Here is a 17,612-nt window from a genome sequence, read left to right as displayed (position 1 = left end):
ACTATTGGGGCTGTGTTTTTCTTGAGGTATTCTTCTTTTAGCTCAGAGTAATTTTTGCTGCAAATTAAATTGAAGGTAATTAGTTCATATGGTTAAGCTTTGCATTGTATTTGGACAACTCTGAAGTCTATTCTACTGGTTGTATCTTAATACTGTGGCAATTGAAAATTCAAAGTTCTGTTAACCACGGGAGTTCAAAACAAGAGTTTGCAATGCAACTCAATTGAAAATGTGTGTAAACTTTATTGCAGAATACTTTGGATTTAATCATTTGACTGCAGTTACCTTTTTTCATCTGAATCATAGACAAATCTGATTCTGAAATTAGTTGATTCAGAGGAGACTAATTCAGCAAATTTCTGCATGCTTATTATTTATGGGGATTTTGTTATGTTGAACACTGTAAAGCAGAATTGTTTTCTATGGTGCAAGAAGATGTTTTAGTATTGAGAGTTAAAGCCATGTGAAACCTGTTTAGAGGTTATGCTAGTGAAGGTTCCTGCCTCAGCCTAATAAGCCTTGGGGTAATTATGATAGGGGAAAGGAGGGTGTTTTGCTATTGTTGACACATGAGAGGCAGGAGATGGAAAGGTAGCTCAGTTTTGTTTTGTTGATTATATAGGGCATTGTACAGTTGGTTATATATTAAATGCCGTGGTTCCATTGAGTGTTGTGCATACAACTTGATGGACACAGCTTTGAGAGTTCTGTGGCTAATTATCATTTTTTAATTATTTTTCTCCACTCTTTCCCTGAAGGCAGCAACTGATGCAGATGTACCATTGCACTGGTTTTGTCAGTCAATACTATTCTTGTCATTATTCCTGTTTATGTTGAGCATTGTGTTGGATGTTATGGTTTTCTAGAAAAGATTGTGTGATGGGTATCATGACTGTGTAGACAGCTGAGTGGCCGTGCTGTAATTGTGTAGAGGGTTGTGCAGTAGGTTTTATTACATTGTGAGTTTCAAGTTATTTGGGTTTTGTGGTTGTGAGGCGGGGTGTATTCTGGCTTTCGTGCTGTTATGTTGTGGATTTTGGGTTTGTGAGGAGGGGTGTATTCTGGGTTTCATGCTGTATCGAGTTATGTTTTGGGTTTGTGAGGAATCAGAGAATCATAGAATCACAGAATGGTTACAGCAAGAAGGAGGCCATTCAGCCCATCAAGCCCGTGCTGCCTGTCTGCAAGAGCACTTCAACTGGACCCGCCCTTTCCCCATAGCCCTGCAAATCTTTTTCCTTCGGATACTTATCGAATTCCCTGTTGAAAGCCATGATTGAGTCTGCCTCCACCACCCTTTTAGGCAATGCATTCTAGGTCTTAACCACTCGCTGCGTAAAAAAGTTTTTCCCTCATGTCGCCTTTGTTCTTTTGCCAATCACCTGAAATCTGTGTCCTCTGTGTTCTCGACCCTTCCGCCAATCGGAACAGATTCTTTCTATCTACTCTGTCTAGACCCCGCATGATTTTGAACACCTCTATCAAATATCCTCTCCACCTTCTATGCTCCAAGGAGAACAACTCCAGCTTCTCCAGTCTATCCACGTAACTGAAGTCCCTCATCCCTGGTATCATTCTCGCAAATCTTTTCTGCACCCTTTCTAAGCTCTTCACATCCTTCCTAAAGTGCAGTGCCAGAAATTGGTCACAGTACTCCAGTTGGGGCCGAACCAGTGTTTTGTAAAGGTGCATCATAACTTCCTTGCTTTGGTACTCTATGGCTCTTTTAATGAAGCCCAGGATCCCGTATGCTTTATTGACCACTTTCTCAACCTGCCCAGCCCCCTTCAACGTTTTGTGCACATATAGGTCTCTCCATTCATGAACCCCCTTTAGAATTGTACCCTTTAGCTTATATTACCTCTCTTCGTTCTTCTTACCAAAATGCATCACTTTGCACTTTTCGGCGTTAAATTTCATCTGCATGTGTCCGCCTATTCCATCAGCCTATCTATGTCCTCTTGCAGTCTATCACTATCCTCCTCACAGTTCACTATATTTCCAAGTTTTGTGTCATCTGCAAAGTTTGAAATTGTGCCCTGTACACTCAAGACCAAGTCATTATATATATCAAGAAAAGCAACGGTCCTAGTACCAACCCCTGTGGAACACCTTCCTCCAGTCCGAAAAACAACCATTTGTCACTACTCTGTTTCCTGTTACTTAGCCAATTGTACCCATGCTGCCACCTTCCCTTTTATTCCATGGGCTTCAACTTTGCCGGCAAGCTTATTATGTGGCACTTTATCAAATGCCTTTTGGAAGTCCACGTATACCACGTCATCTGCATTGCTCTCATCAATCCTCTCTGTTACCTCATCAAAAAACTCGATCGAGTTAGTTAAACACGATTTGCCTGAACAAATCCATGCTGGTTTTCCTTAATTAATCCACACTTGTCCATGTGACTGTTAATTTTGTCCCTGGTTATCCTTTCTAAAAGCTTCCCTACTAATGACTGGCCTGTAGTTGCTGGGTTTATCCTTATACCCTTTTTTGAACAAGGGTGTAACATTTGCAATTCTGCAGTCCTCTGGCACCACACCTGTATCTAAGGAGGATTGGAAGATTATGGCCAGTATTTCCACAATTTCCACCTTAACTTCTCTCAGCATCCTAGGATGCATCCTGTCCATTCCTGGTGACTTATCAACTTTAAGTACAGCCAGCCTTTCTAGTATTTTTATCCCATCCAATATCTCCACTACTTCTTTCACTGACTTTGACAGCATCTTCTTCCTTGGTGAAGACAGATACAAAGTACTCATTTAGTACCTCAGCCATGCCCTCTGCCTTCATGTGTAGATCTCCTTTTTGGTCCCTAATCGGCCCCACCCCTCCAGTTACTTCCTGTTTATTATTTATATGCCTATAGAAGACTTTTGAGTTCCCTTTTATGTTGGCTGCCAATCTATTTTCATACACTCTCTCTCTACCCCTCTTATTTTCTTTTTCACTTCCCCTCTGAACTTTCTATATTCAGCCTGATTCTCACTTGTATTCTCAACCTGACATCTGTCATACGTGCTCTTTTTTTTTTGCTTCATTGTGCTCTCTTACTCTACACAGCATGAAACCCAGAATACACAATGCTGTGTAGAGTTGCGTTGTGGGTTTGTGAGGAGGGGTATATTCTGGGTTTCATGCTGTGTAGAATTGTGCTGTGGGTTTTGGGCTTGTGAGGAGGGTTGTACAATGGACATTGCAATTGTGTGCTAATTCATAGCACAAATAATATGGGCTAGCTGCTTCTGAGCAAGCAGCTGAGCCATACAGACAAGGAAAATTCTTAAGTTCAAGGTCTGAGCTGTACTGAGTTAGCTGTTCTCAGTTAGGCTATGTTTGATCTCATCAATGTTGGGTTAAGAAGGGGAAATAAATTAGCATTCTAGCAATCTCTGCTGGAAATTAGCATGTGTTGTGAGGATGGAATTGGACTCGGCTGTAAATGTCTAGAAACACACATGAAGAATGGTCACTCGGGCAAGGTGTCTGAGGACCTCCGGCACCCAAGCAACTGCACCCCACCAAGGATTTAACACATTCAAGGGGTCGCGGAGAAAAATAGTGGATAAAGAAAGATGGGGCAAAAACAAATAATATTGGGAATTCTCAGTACATTATATAGAAGCAATCCAAACAAATGGTTCAGATGAAACATGAGAGCAAAGTGTAAACAGTTTATTCATCAGCTGTACCCCAGGATGTAGAACAATGCCTGTAATTCATTGACAGACAGGGTAGGAACTGCAGTTGACAAGCACTTAACTGCATGAACTTGCTACACTCCCATGTGTACTATTTTTACAAAATCATCCACTCGTGTAAAATTACAACAACTTGTATTTATATAGTGCCTTTAATGAAGTGAAACATCCCAAGGTGCTTCACAGGAGTATTATGAGAGAATAGAAATTTGACACCGAGCTGCATAAGGAGAAATTAGGGCAGGTGACCAAAAGCTTGGTCAAAGAGGTAGGTTTGAAGGAGCATCTTGAAGGAGGAAAGAGAGGTAGAGAGGTTTATGGAGGGAGTTCCAGACCTCGGAGCCGAGGCAACAGAAGGCACGACCACCAATGGTTGAGCGATTATAATCAGGGATGCTCAAGAATGCAGAATTAGAGGAGCGGAGACATCTCGGCGGGGGGGGAGGGGTTGTGGGGCTGGAGGAGATTACAGAGATGGGGAGGGGCAAGGCCATGCGGGGGATTTGAAAACAAAGATGAGAATTTTGGAATCGGTCTTGGTATGTGGTTGGATACGTGGTTGAAAGCTCATTTCAGGGTAAATATGACACCAAGGTTGCAAACAGTCTGGTTCAGCCTCAGACAGAAGTTGGGGAGAGGGATGGAGTGAGTGGCTGGGGAACGGAGTTTGTGGTGGGGGACCAAAAACAATGGCTTCGGTCTTCGCAATATTCAATTGGAGAAAATCTCTGCTCATTCAGAACTGGATGTTGGATAAGCAGTCTGACAATTTAGAGACTGAGGCGGATTCGAGGGAAGTGGTTGTGAGGTAGAGCTGGGTGTCATCAGCGTACATGTGTAAAATGAGTGTTCATACTTGATCCTTATCAAAGGAATTTTTCTCTTCTCTTGTGCAAATTACATGGAGGTCAGTGAGTTTTAAATACTTTTTTAATGCTTTGATGTTATGTGTTAAATGTTGTAGGGGCTCACAAGACATGAGGGATCATAATGTAGAACTTGCAAGATATCTGGGACCTCTCAATATTGGCCTATTTAGCACTGTGATCTAAAAATCCACCATCTCTATGCAACACAGCTGCCCCTTGAGACACCGTGCTCTTTTATAGTGCTTATTCAGATACAACAACCTAAATTTTCCACTGCATTCCATCCAATTTGGGGCAGTATTTAGACAGTCACCGGCAATGGGGTGGGGATCGATTATGTCCGACCTGAACGCACTTTTGTGCCCACCCAATTTTCTGCCATGGTTTCCAGTGGGCATTGGCAGTGAGGTGGTATTAAAATCATAGAATGGTTACAACACAGAAGGAGGCCATTCGGCCCGTTGAGCCCGTGCTAGCTCTCTGCAAGAGTACTTCAGCTAGTCCCATTTCCCTGCAGCCCTGCAACTTTTGTGCCTTCAGGTACTTATCCAATTCCCTTTTGAAAGCCAAGATTGAATCTGCCTCAACCACCCTTTCAGGCAGTGCATTTCAGACCCTGACTACTTGCTGCGTAAAAAAGTTTTTCCTCACGTCGCATTTGGTTCTTCTGCCAATCACCTCAAATCTATGTCCTCTAGCCCTCAACACATCCGTCAATGGGAATAGTTTCTCTCTATCTACTCTGTCTGGATCCTCATGATTTTCAACACGTCTATCAAATCTCCTCCCAACCTTCTCTGCTCCAAGGAGAACAACCACAGCTTCTCCAGTCTATCCACGAAACTGAAATCCCTCATCCTTGGAATCATTCTCGTAAATCTTTTCTGATCCCACTCCAAGGTCTTTAAATCCTTCCTAAAGTGCTGTGCCCAGAATTGGACACAATAATCCAGTTGAGGCCAAACCAGTGTTTTAGAAAGGTTCATAATAACTTCCTTGCTTTTGTACTCTATGCCTCCATTAATGAAGTCCAGGATCCCATATGCTTTTTAAACCTTTTTTTATTCGTTCCTGGGAAGTGGACGTCAATGACGAGGCCAGCATTTATTGCCCATCCCTAATTGGCCTTGAAAAGGTGGTGGTGAGCCACCGCCTTGAACCGCTGCAGTCCTTGTGGTGAAGGTACTCCCACAATGCTGTTAGCGAGGGAGTTCCAAGATTTTGACCCAGCGAACGATGAAGGAACGGCGATATATTTCCAAATCAGGATGGTGTGTAACTTGGAGGGGAACTTGCAGGTGATGGTGTTCCCATGCGCACGCTGCCCTTGTCCTTCTAGGAGGTACAGGTCGCGTGTTTGCGAGATGCTGCCGGAGAAGCCTTAGCGAGTTACTGCAGTGCATCTTGTAGATAGTGCACACTGCAGCCACAGTGTGCCAGTGATGCAGGGAATGCATATTTAAGGTGGTGGAATGGGGTACCAGTCAAGCGGGCTGCTTTGTCCTGGATGATGTCAAGCTTCTTGAGTGTTATATATCGGAGCTGCACTCATCCAGGCAAGTGGAGAGTATTCCATCACACTCCTGACTTGTGCCTTGTAGATGGTGGAAAAGCTTTGGGGTGTCATGAGGTGAGACACTTACCATAGAATAACCAGCCTCTAACCTGCTCTTGTAGCCATTATATTTATGTGGCTGGTCCAGTGAAGTTTCTTGTCAATGGTGACCCCCAGGGTGTTGATGGTGGGGATTCGGCGATGGTAATGCCATTGATTGTCAAGGGGCGTTGGTTAGACTCTCGCTTGTTGGAGATAGTCATTGCCTGGCACTTGTGTGGTGTGAATGTTACTTGCCACTTATCAGTCCAAACCTGAATGTTATCCAGGGCTTGCTGCATTCGAGCATGGACTGCTTTATTATCTGAGCAGTTGTGAATGGAACTGAACACTCTGCAATCATCAGCAAACATCTCCACTTCTGACCATATGATGGAGGGAAGGTCATTGATGAAGCAGCTGAAGATGATTGGACATAGGGCACTGCCCTGAGGAACTCCTGCAGCGATGACCTGGGGCTGAGATGATTGACACCCAACAACTACAACCTTCTTTCTTTGTATTAGGTATGATTCCAGCTAGTGGAAAGCTTTCCCCCTGATTCCCATTCACTACAATTTTGCAAGGGCTCCTTGATTCCACACTCGGTCAAATGCTCACCCCTGGAATTCAGCTCTTTTGTCCATGTTTGGACCAAAACTGTACTGAGGTCTGGAACTGAATGGTCCTGGCAAAACACAAACTGAGCATCGGTGGGCAGGTTATTGGTGAGTAAGTGCCGCCTGATAGCACTGTTGATGACACCGCCATCACTTTGCTGATGATTGAGAGTAGACTGATGGGGCGGTAATTGGCCAGATTGGATTTGTTGTGCTTTTTGTGGACAGGACATACCTGGGCAGTTTCCACATTGTCGCTTCTCGGCCTTTTGGCTAAGTTCAAGTGTAGTATCTGTTCTTATCAATTTAATATCCCCTATGGGAACCTGATATTAAATTGTTTTTTGGGCAGGGAGCTGGAACAGGGGCTTGCCCCGTCCACTCCATGCACCTACCTGGTATTGCAGTGTATCCAGGAATGGTGCAACTTCGCCTTTTGGCCTAAGATCAAATATATTGGCGCAAAGTGATCTTTGGCGTTAGAGTTGATCTGGAAAGAAATTGGACATAATAAAAAAAAAGTTTCCACATTGTTGGTTAAATGCCAGTACTATAGCTGTTTTGGAACAGCTTGGCTCGAGGCGCAGCTAGTTCTGGAGCATAGGTCTTCTGCATGACAGCCGGGTTATTGTGAGGGCCCATAGCCTTTGCTGTACCTAGCGCTTAGACTTTTCTTGATATCGTGGAGTGAATCGAGTGGGCTAAAGGCTGGCTTATGTGATGGTGGGAGCTTAGGAGAAGGCCGATATAGATCATCCACTCGGCACTTTTGGCTGAAGGTGATTGCAAACGCTTCAGCCTTGTCTTTTGCACTCGCATGCTGGGCTCTGTCATTATTGAGAATGCGGATATTCATGGAGCCTCCTCCACCCTTTAGTTAAATTTTCCACCCCCATTCATAACTGGATGTAGCAGGACTGCAGAGCTTTGATCAGATCCATTGATTGTGGGATCGCTTACCTCTGTCTATAACATGCTGGTTCCACTGTTTAGCATGCTTCCACTGTGTTGCAGCTTCCCCAGGTTGGTACCTCATTTTAGGTATGCCTGGTGCTGTTCTTGGCATGCTCATCTGCACTCCTCCTTGAACTAGGTTTGGTCCCCTGACTTGATGGTAATGGTAGAGTGAAGGATATGCCGGGCCATGAGGTTGCAGATTGTGGTGGAATACAATTCTGCTGCTGATGGCCCACAGCACCTCATGGATGCCCAGTTTTGAACTGCTAGATTTGTTCTGAATCTATCCCATTTAGCACAGTGTAGTGTCACACAACACGATGGAGGGTGTCCTCTGTGTGAAGATGGGATTTTGTCTCCACAATGATTGTGGGGTAGTCACTGCTACCAATGCTGTCATGGATGGATGCCTCTGTGACAGGTGGGTTGGTGAGGACGAGGTCAAGTAGGTTTTTCTCTCGTGTTGGTTCACTCACACCTGCCGCAGTCCTCGTCTGGCAGCTATGTACTTCAGGACTCGGCCAGTTCGATCAGTAGTGGTGCTACCGAGCCACTCTTGGTGATGGACTTGAAGTCCCCCACCCAGAGTACATTCTGTGCCCTTGCTACCTTCAGTGCTTCTCCCAAATGGTCTTCAACATGGAGGAGTACTGATTCATCAGCTGAGGAAGGACAGTAGGTGGTAATCAGCAGGCAGTTTCCTTGCCCATGCTTGACCTGAAGCCATGAGACTACTTGGGGTCCGGAGTCAATGTTGAGGACTCCCAGGGCCATTCCCTCTTGACTGTATACCACTGTGCCGCTACCTCTGGTGGGTCTGTTCTGTTGTGGGGACAGGACATACCTAGGGATGGTGAGCCTGTCCTGCCACCTTAAACGATTTGTACACATATACCCCCAGGTCTCTCTGTTCATATACCTGCTTCCTACCAAACTGTATCACTTCGCACACTTCTGTGATAAATTTCATCTGCCAAGTGTCCGTCCATTCCACCAGCTTGTCTATGTCCTCTTGAAGTCTATCAGTATCCTCCTCACTGTTCACAATACTTCCAAGTTTTGTGTCATCTGCAAATTTTGAAATGATACCCTGTACGCCCAAGTCATTAATATATATCAAGAAAAGCAGTGGTCCTAGTACCGACCCCTAGGGAACCTTCCTCCAGTTTGAAAAACAACCGTTCACCACTGCTCTCTGTTTTCTGCCACTTAGCCAATTTTGTATTCATGCTGCCACTGTCCCTTTTATTCCATGTGACACTTTATCAAACAACTTTTGGAAGTCCATGTACATCACATCACAAGAGCCTTGCTCTTATCAACCCTCTCTGTTACCTCATCAAAAAACTCAATCAGGTCAGTTAAACACGAGTTAATTAACATGGTGAAGTCATGCATCCATCAATTCCATCTCACTTGCAATGATTACTATTTGATACGGGTATATAATAAACATTCAGATTGCTATGTGCTACTCTGAAGGTGAAAGTAAATTCAAGTGGACAAACTTATACAATTTCCAGGTACTGTGTCTTTTTTGTTGTTTTTCTGTTTTACTAATGTCACCTAATTTGCCATCAGGCTTTGTACCATTTGTTATGGGGCTGACATTACATAGAGTTTACAGCACAGAAACAAGCCATTCGGCCCAACTGATCTATGCTGGTGTTTGTGCTCCACACGAGCCTCCTCCCGTCCTACTTCATGATTACCCTATCTGCATATACTTTTATTCTTTTCTCCCTCCTGTATCTAACTAGCCTCCTCTTACAGGCATCTATGCTGTTCACCTCAATTACTCTATGTTGTAGCAAGTTCCACAGTCTAACTTGAGGGAGTTACGGCTAAAGGGATCAAGGGGTATGGAGAGAAAGCAGGAAAGGGGTACTGAGGTGAATGATCAGCCACGATCTTATTGAATGGTGGTGCAAGCTCGAAGGGCCGAATGGCCTATTCCTGCACCTATTTTCTATGTTTCTAATTACCCTCTAGATAAAGAAGTCTCTCCTGAATTCTTCCTTGGATTTATTAGTTTCTATCTTATATTTATGACCTCATACAAAACTAAAATACTGCAGCTGCTGGAAATCTGAAATTAAAAACAGAAAATGATGGTAATATTCAGCAGATCAGGCAGCATCTGTGGAGAGAGAAACAGTTAACGTTTCAGTTCGATGACCTTTCATCACAAAGTTCATCGACCTGAAACATTAACTATTGTTTCTCACAGATGCAGCCTGATCTGCTGAGTATTTCCAGCATTTTCTGTTTTTATTTTAGATTTATGACCCCTAGTTTGGGACTCCTATCTGTGTTTACCCTATCAAAGTCCTTCATAATTTTAAAGACTGCCATCAGGTCACCCCTCAGCCTTCTCTTTTCTAGAGAAAAGGGCCCGAGCCTGTTCAGTCTTTCCTGATAGTTATAACCTCTCAGTTCTGGTATCACCCTTGAAAATCATTTTTGTACCTTCTCCAGTGCCTCTATATCCTTTTTGTAACATGGAGACCAGAACTATACACAGTACATTCCCCCCTCTTCCCATTTCAACTAGAGCACGATGATTTTGCCATCAGGAATTCTCCTCCATCTTTGCTTCCTGGAAGAAGAGGAGGAGCAACAGAAGGAGACAGTCTGGTAAGGTTGCACTGCATGTGCATTTGCATACACTTTTTCAGCCATAAGTGAAGGTGTTGTAAAAGCCTGGCTGGAGGTCCTGTATGTGCTGCCTTCCTGAGAGAGCAACATCATGCATGCATAATACTGCCATGTCATCTCTATTGATCCAACAAAATTAGTGAAGCCCCATGAGATATTTTGTCTGTAACCCATCCCCAAATGCTAAGAGAATGAAGAGACAGTCCTTTCCAATCCAGTATCCAAGGCCTCTGTGGCAACATTCTGAACATCCATTGAGGAATTGAGCATCCATTTGTTGTGAAGACCTCTGTCGTGGTGGCTTTTGCTGTTACATGTTCTAGGTTTCACTGCAGAGCTGAAAAGCCATCCATCTGTATACCAGTACGTGGGGGTTTAGACAACCCCCTCCCATCTGCAGCACATTGTCTGACATAGCTGCCAGTGTCCGCACATATGGTTGATGGTATGCAAGCAACTGTTATGTATGCAACCCTATGTAACCAGTATTCTACCACCACCAGAGGGTGTATCTGTTGGAATCCCAAGGGATCCCAGCATCCCTTGGGAGCACTGTATATAAGCAGGCCTCCCATGCTGTACCAACACTCTGGAGTTAGAATAAAGAGACTAAGGTCACACTTACTCACGTCTGTAGTACTCAGTTACATTGCTTTATTCGAGACATAACAAATAGCGACAAGATAACGAACCACCACGCGATAATGCAGAGAACTGTTGGCATCCTGGAGAAATTCTCAGAAGGGGATGATTGGAAGGCCTTCATGGAACGACTCGACCAATACTTCATGGCCAACGAGCTGGAAGGAAGCGCGAATGCTGCCAAACGAAGGGTGATCCTCCTCACCGTCTGCGGGGCAACAACCCATGGCCTCATGAAGAATCTTCTTGCTCCGGTGAAACCAACAGCCAAATCGTATGACGATCTGTGTACGCTGGGAGCACCTAAATCCGAAGGAGAGCATTCTGATGGCAAGGTATCGATTTTATGCATGTCAACGGTCTGAAGGCCAGGAAGTGGTGAGCTACGTCGCTGAACTAAGGCACCTTGCAGGACATTGCGAATTCGATGGATTCCTGGAGCAAATGCTAAAAGACTTTTTTGTGTTTGGCATTGGTCATGAGGTTATCCTTCGCAAACTATTGACTGTTGAAACACCGAACCTGAGCAAAGCCATAACGATGTCCACCAGTGATAACACCAAACAAATTTCACAGCATAAAGATATTTCAGCAAGAACTGTACACAAAGTAACGTCATTTTCAGGCAGGAATGCATATGGCAGAACGTACACGCCTGCAGCTGCACGACCTCAGATGACCCAGAGTCCGCCATCATGCGAGGCAGTTGAGACCTTGTTGGCGCTGTGGAGGTGTTCATCGAGTCCATCAATGCCGCTTCAAACACTATGCGTGCAAAGGCTGTGGAACAATGGGACACCTCCAGCATTTGTGCAGATGAGCTGCAAACCCTGCAAACCACCACGTTGCAGAGGAAGACCAATCCATAGCGGATCAAACTGAACTAGAGACTCAAACCGAGGAGGTAGAAGTGTATGGGGTACACACCTTCACCACGAAATGTCCACCAATCATGTTAAAAGTCGAACTGAACGGAATTCCAGTATCCATGGAACTGGACATGGGTGCGAGTCAGTCTATCATGAGCAAAAAGGCCTTAGACAGGCTGTGGTGCAACAAGGCACACAGGCCCAAGCTGAGCCCTATTCATACCAAGCTGAGAACTTGCACTAAAGAGCTGATCCCTGTAATTGGCAGCGCAGCAGTAAAAGTCTCCTATGATTTAGCGGTGCACGAACCCCTACTATGGATTGTACCAGGAGATAGCACCACATTGTTCGGCAGAAGCTGGCTGGGAAAAATCCGCTGGAACTGGGACGACATCCAAGCGCTTTCGTCCGTCGACGACGCCTCATGTGCCCAGGTTCTGAGCAAGTTTCCGTCGTTGTTTGAGCCAGGCATCGGAAGTTTCTCGGGGCGAAGATGCAAATCCACTTGGTTCCCGGTACACGACCCTTCCACTACAAGGCACGTGCGGTGCCATACATGATGCGAGAGAAAGTGGAGATCGAGCTGGACAGGCTGCAACGAGAGGACATCATCGCGCCGGTGGAGTTGAACGAGTGGGCCAGTCCGATTGTTCCGTCCTCAAAGGCGATGGCACGGTCAGAATTTGTTGGGACTATAAAGTAAGGATTAACTGTTTTTCGCTGCAGGAGCAGTACCCGCTACCCAAGGCAGATGACCTATTTACGACCCTGGCAGGAGGAAAGACATTCACCAAGCTGGACTTGACCTCAGCCTAAATGACGCAGGAGCTGGCTGAATCTTCGAAAGGCCTCACCTGCATCAACACGCTCAAAGATCTGTTCATCTACAATAAGTGCCCGTTTGGGATTTGAATGGCCGCGGCTATTTTTCCAAGGAACATGGAGAGCCTGCTAAAGCTTCCGTGGTTTTCCAGGACGACATACTGATCACAGGTCACCATCGAACATATGCAGAACCTGGAAGAGGTTCTAAGTTGGCTAGGTCGCATGGGACTCGGGTTGAAACGCTCAAAGTGTGTTTTCCTGGCGCCGGAGGTCGAGTTCTTAGGGAGAAGAATCGCGGCAGATGGCATTAGACCCACCGACGACAAGATTGAGGCCGTCAAGGACGCGCCGAGACCACAGAACGTGATGGAGCTGCGGTCGTTCCTGGGACCCCTCAATTATTTTGGTAAATTCCTACCCGGGTTAAGCACCTTGCTAACATCTCTACATGTGTTGCTACACAAGGGAGGTGACTGAGTATGGGGGAAATCACAAGAGGTTGCTTTTGAGAAAGCCAGAAATCTGTTATGTTCCAACAAACTGCTTGTTCTGTATGACCCATGTAAGCGTTTAGTGCGAGCTTGCGATGCGTCTTCATATGGGACCGGGTGTGTGTTACAACAAGCAAACGAATCGGGAACATTGCAACCGGTCGCTTATGTGTCCAGGAGTTTGTCCAAGGCCGAAAGGGCCTACAGCATGATTGGAAAAGAAGCTCTGGCCTACGTTTACGGGGTAAAAAAAATGCACCAGTTTCTGTTTGGGCTTAAGTTCGAGTTAGAAACTGACCATAAGCCACTCATATCGCTATTCTCAGAGAGCAAAGGTATTAATACCAATGTCTCTGCTCGCATCCAAAGATGGGTGCTCACGCTGTCTGCACATATAACTATATAATTCGCCACAGACCAGGCACAGAGAACTGCGCTGATGCTCTCGGTCAGCTGCCATTGCCCACCACCGGGGTGGAAATGGTATAGCCTGCAGACTTGCTCTTGGTGATGGATGCATTTGAAAACAAAAAGTCACCCGTTACGGCCCGCCAGATCAGGACCTGGATCAGCCAGGATCCTTTACTGTCCCTTGTTAAAAAAACTGTGTCCTCCATGGGAGCTGGTCCAGCGTCCCAGCAAATATGCATGAAGAGATCAAGCCGTTCCAGCGGCACAAAGACGAAATGTCCATACGGGCGGACTATCTTTTGTGGGGAAATTGCGTGGTTTTGCCGAAGAAAGGCAGGGAAACGTGCATACGCGACCTACACAGTACCTACCCAGGCACAGTAATGATGAAAGCTATAGCCAGATCCCATGTGTAGTGGCCCTGCATCTACTCAGATTTGGAGTCTTGTGTGCGCCAATGCAACACTTGCTCTCAGTTGTGCAATGCACCCAGGGAGGCACCGCTAAGTTTGTGGTCATGGCCCTCCAAACTGTGGTCTCGGATCTACGTTGACTTTGCTGGCCCGTTTCTAGGCAAAATGTTTTTGGTTGTTGTGGATGGTTATTCAAAATGGATTGAGTGTGTAATAATGCCTGTAAGCACATCTACGGCCACCATCGAAAGCTTACGAGCCATGTTTGCCACGCACGGCCTGCCTGATGTCCTTCTCAGCGACAATGGGCCGTGCTTCACTAGCGCTGAATTCAAGGAATTCATGTACCCGCAATGGGATCAAGCACGTCACATCTGCCCAGTTCAAGCCCGCATCTAACAGCCAGGCAGAACGGGCAGTCCAAACCATCAAGCAAAGCTTGAAACGCGTGTCGTTAGGCTCCCTGCAGACCCGCCTGTCCCGAGTCTTGCTCAGCTACCGCACCAGACCCTACTCACTCACCGGGGTTTCCCCAGCCAAGCTGCTCATGAAAAGGGCGTTCAAAACAAGGCTCTCTCTCATCCAGCCTGATCTTCATGATCACGTCTAGGGCAGGCGGCATCAACAAAGCATGTACCATGATCGCTCAAATTTATCACGCGATATTGAAGTCAATGACCCTGTATTTGTACTCAACTATGGACATGGTCCCAAATGGCTTGCTGGCACTGTCATAACCAAAGAAGGGAGTAGGGTGTTTCAGGTCAAACTCGCAAATGGACTAACTTGCAGAAAGCATTTGGATTTGGACCAAACCAAACTGTGATTCACAGACTGCCACGAGCAACCTGAAGAGGACACCACCAATTTCGACCCTTCGACACACACACAAGTGGCAACCGACATCACAGTTGATCACGAAGCTGAACTCATCATCCCCAGCAGCCCAGCAAAGCCAGCTGCGCAGTAGCCCAGCGAAGAACCAATCAACTCACCCACACCTGCATTTGCACCGAGACAATCGACAAGGGAGCAAAAAGCCCCAGATCGTCTCACCCTGTAAATAAGTGTACTGTTGACTTTGAGAGGGAGTGATGTTATGTATGCAACCCTATGTAACCAGTATTCTACCGCCACCAGAGGGCGCATCTGTTGGAGTCCCAAGGGATCCCAGCATCCCTTAGAAATACTGTATATAAGCAGGCCTCCCATGCTGTGCCAACACTCTGGAGTTAGAATAAAGAGACTAAGGTCACACTTACTCACATCTACAGTACTCAGTTATGTTGCTTTATTCAAGACATAACAGCAACTTTCTTTTAAAAGCAGACCCTGTGAGGTCTTTATCTCTGGACTCTTCAGCCGAGGGATGATATCTCTTAACCCTCCAGTCAGCAATATTTTGCTCCTTGTGTTCCACCACCAGTTGCTCCTGCTCACTTGTGTTCTGTATTTCACCCAGTGCACTCTTTTCTGCCTTATTGTTTTGTTCCCTTGGTTGAATGTTTCTGGGATGGTGTTTGGGATGGAGCATGTGAGTGATGGCGTGTGAACTAAAGTGCTGACGAGGGCGGATGCAAAGTGCCCAAAGTTATTTCTCTGCTTCTTTGGGCACATCGAGAGGGCGAAAAGAGGAAGACCTGTTACAGTGGGTTGCTGAGGGGTAGAGAGAAGAGGTACAAGAATTCCATGTTATAGTTTGCTGATGGGTAATGTGGGGTACAATAGTCCGAGAAGGAAGAGAAGCCGAAGTTCAGCATTAACCTGCAGCTGCCAGCTCTCCAACTTCCTCTGTAGCTTCCTTCCCCAGGATCTGAATAGTTTTCTCCTCATAGCGGGTGAGAGGGTGGAGGTTTGGCAGTCCACAACCTGTTGGCAATGTTCCTCTGCTGTACTGGGCTGTCTTATCCTTGAAAAAGAATGCAAAAAGTGAAAATTCCACACTGGTTTTACTGCGTGAGATCAGTAAAACCAGTGTGGAAACATGGAGACCGTATGCAGGTACAGCAAGTGATCAGGAAGGTCAATGGAATCTTGGCTTTTATTGCAAAGGTGATGGAGTATAAAAGTAGGGAAGTCTTGCTACAGTTGTACAGGGTATTGGTGAGGCCACACCTGGAATACTGCGTGCAGTTTTGGTTTCCATATTTGCGAAAGGATATACTTGCTTTGGAGGCAGTTCAGAGAAGGTTCACTAGGTTAATTCTGGAGATGAGGGGGTGGAAAGGTTGTGTTGGTTGGGCCTCTAATTGGAATTCAGAAGAATGAAAGGTGATCTTATCGAAATGTATAAAATTATGAGGGGACTTGACAGGTGGATGCAGAGAGGATGTTTCCACTGATAGGGGAGACTAGAACTGGAGGGCATAATCTTAGAATAAGGGGGCTGCCCATTTAAAACTGAAATGAGGAGAAATTTCTTCTGAGGGTTGTGGATCTGTGGAATTCGCTGCCTCAGTGAGCTGTGTGGAAGCTGGGACATTGAATAAATTTAAGACAGAAATAGATAGTTTCTTAAATGATAAGGAAATAAAGGGTTATGGAGAGCGGGTAGGGAAGTGGACCTGAGTCCATGATCGGATCAGCTATGATCGTATTAAATGGTGGAGTAGGCTCGAGGGGCCTACTCCTGCTCCTATTTCTTATGTTCTTATAATGGGGTTGGTGACCGATTGCATTTACATATCATATGAGACTTTTAGTTGGATGAAGGAACACTTCTGTGTGAAGACTGGAGATGTAAAAGTGACCATGCAGCTTCCTGGGCATTGGGGGTAAACAATTCTAGCACTTTAACAGACTGACACGGGAGTGCAAGTGGCAGACATGCTTACTGTAGAGCCTTCTTGAAAGCTGTGGCTTGATCCTGTTGCTCTGCAGGCCTAATAAGGTAATTGAACTGTTTCCAGTACTGAGTTGCAGTGAATACAGTCTTAGAGTTAGCACTGACTACCCTGGTCACCTCCTGACAGTGCTTGTTGTCCTGCTCTCGTTGCAGACCTGCCTTACTCTGTGCCAAACAATGTCTCCTTCTCTGCCAGAATTAATGGAGAAACACTTGCACAGCTTCTTTTGTGAACCTGAGAGCTGTAGTCACGCCATCAGACCTCGCTAACCTCAGCTATTCTTCAGCGAAACAACTTTTTGTTCTGTATCCAAACAACCTCTTTGTGTTTTGGCCTCTTTACAATGCTGCTGGCTTTTAAAACCCGAGGCAGAATGCTGGCTCCTGCTCCCTCCCAAATGGCAAGGTCCCAATGACTGATTGCATTCTACCTTCTAAGCCCCATCCTCACTGTTCCCTGCCTGAGCCCCCACACTTCCCCAGCCCAAACCCTGGCCCACCATGCTCTCCGAATCCTTACCACAACACATTTTATTCTCCAATGACCCGTACAAAATGCATAATTTACTTTTAGTGTCCAGCCATGTCGCAGCTGAGAAGTGGCAAATAGCAATCAGTTTCTATGATAAGTTTCTCTGTTGATACAGATGTTTCCCACTTTTACTGCTGTACCCTAATGTCACATTATGAGTCTCTCTGGGTCTACTATTG

General features: G+C 45.7%; 1 protein-coding gene and 1 pseudogene across 3 annotated transcripts in view; both read left to right on the top strand.

Moving 5' to 3' along the window:
• The window catches only part of LOC139280807 (ELKS/Rab6-interacting/CAST family member 1-like), a 1,247,673-nt gene that overhangs the window by 577,751 nt on the left and 652,310 nt on the right, over positions 1–17,612 (top strand). The gene's annotated exons all lie outside the window — the stretch shown is intronic.
• LOC139225952 (U2 spliceosomal RNA) lies at positions 7,044–7,222 on the top strand (annotated as a pseudogene).

Source organism: Pristiophorus japonicus, chromosome 15 (assembly GCF_044704955.1).
Source record: "Pristiophorus japonicus isolate sPriJap1 chromosome 15, sPriJap1.hap1, whole genome shotgun sequence".
NCBI lineage: Eukaryota > Metazoa > Chordata > Chondrichthyes > Pristiophoridae > Pristiophorus > Pristiophorus japonicus.
Note: the sequence above shows the minus strand (reverse complement) of the source record. Positions and strands in the feature narration are given on the sequence as shown.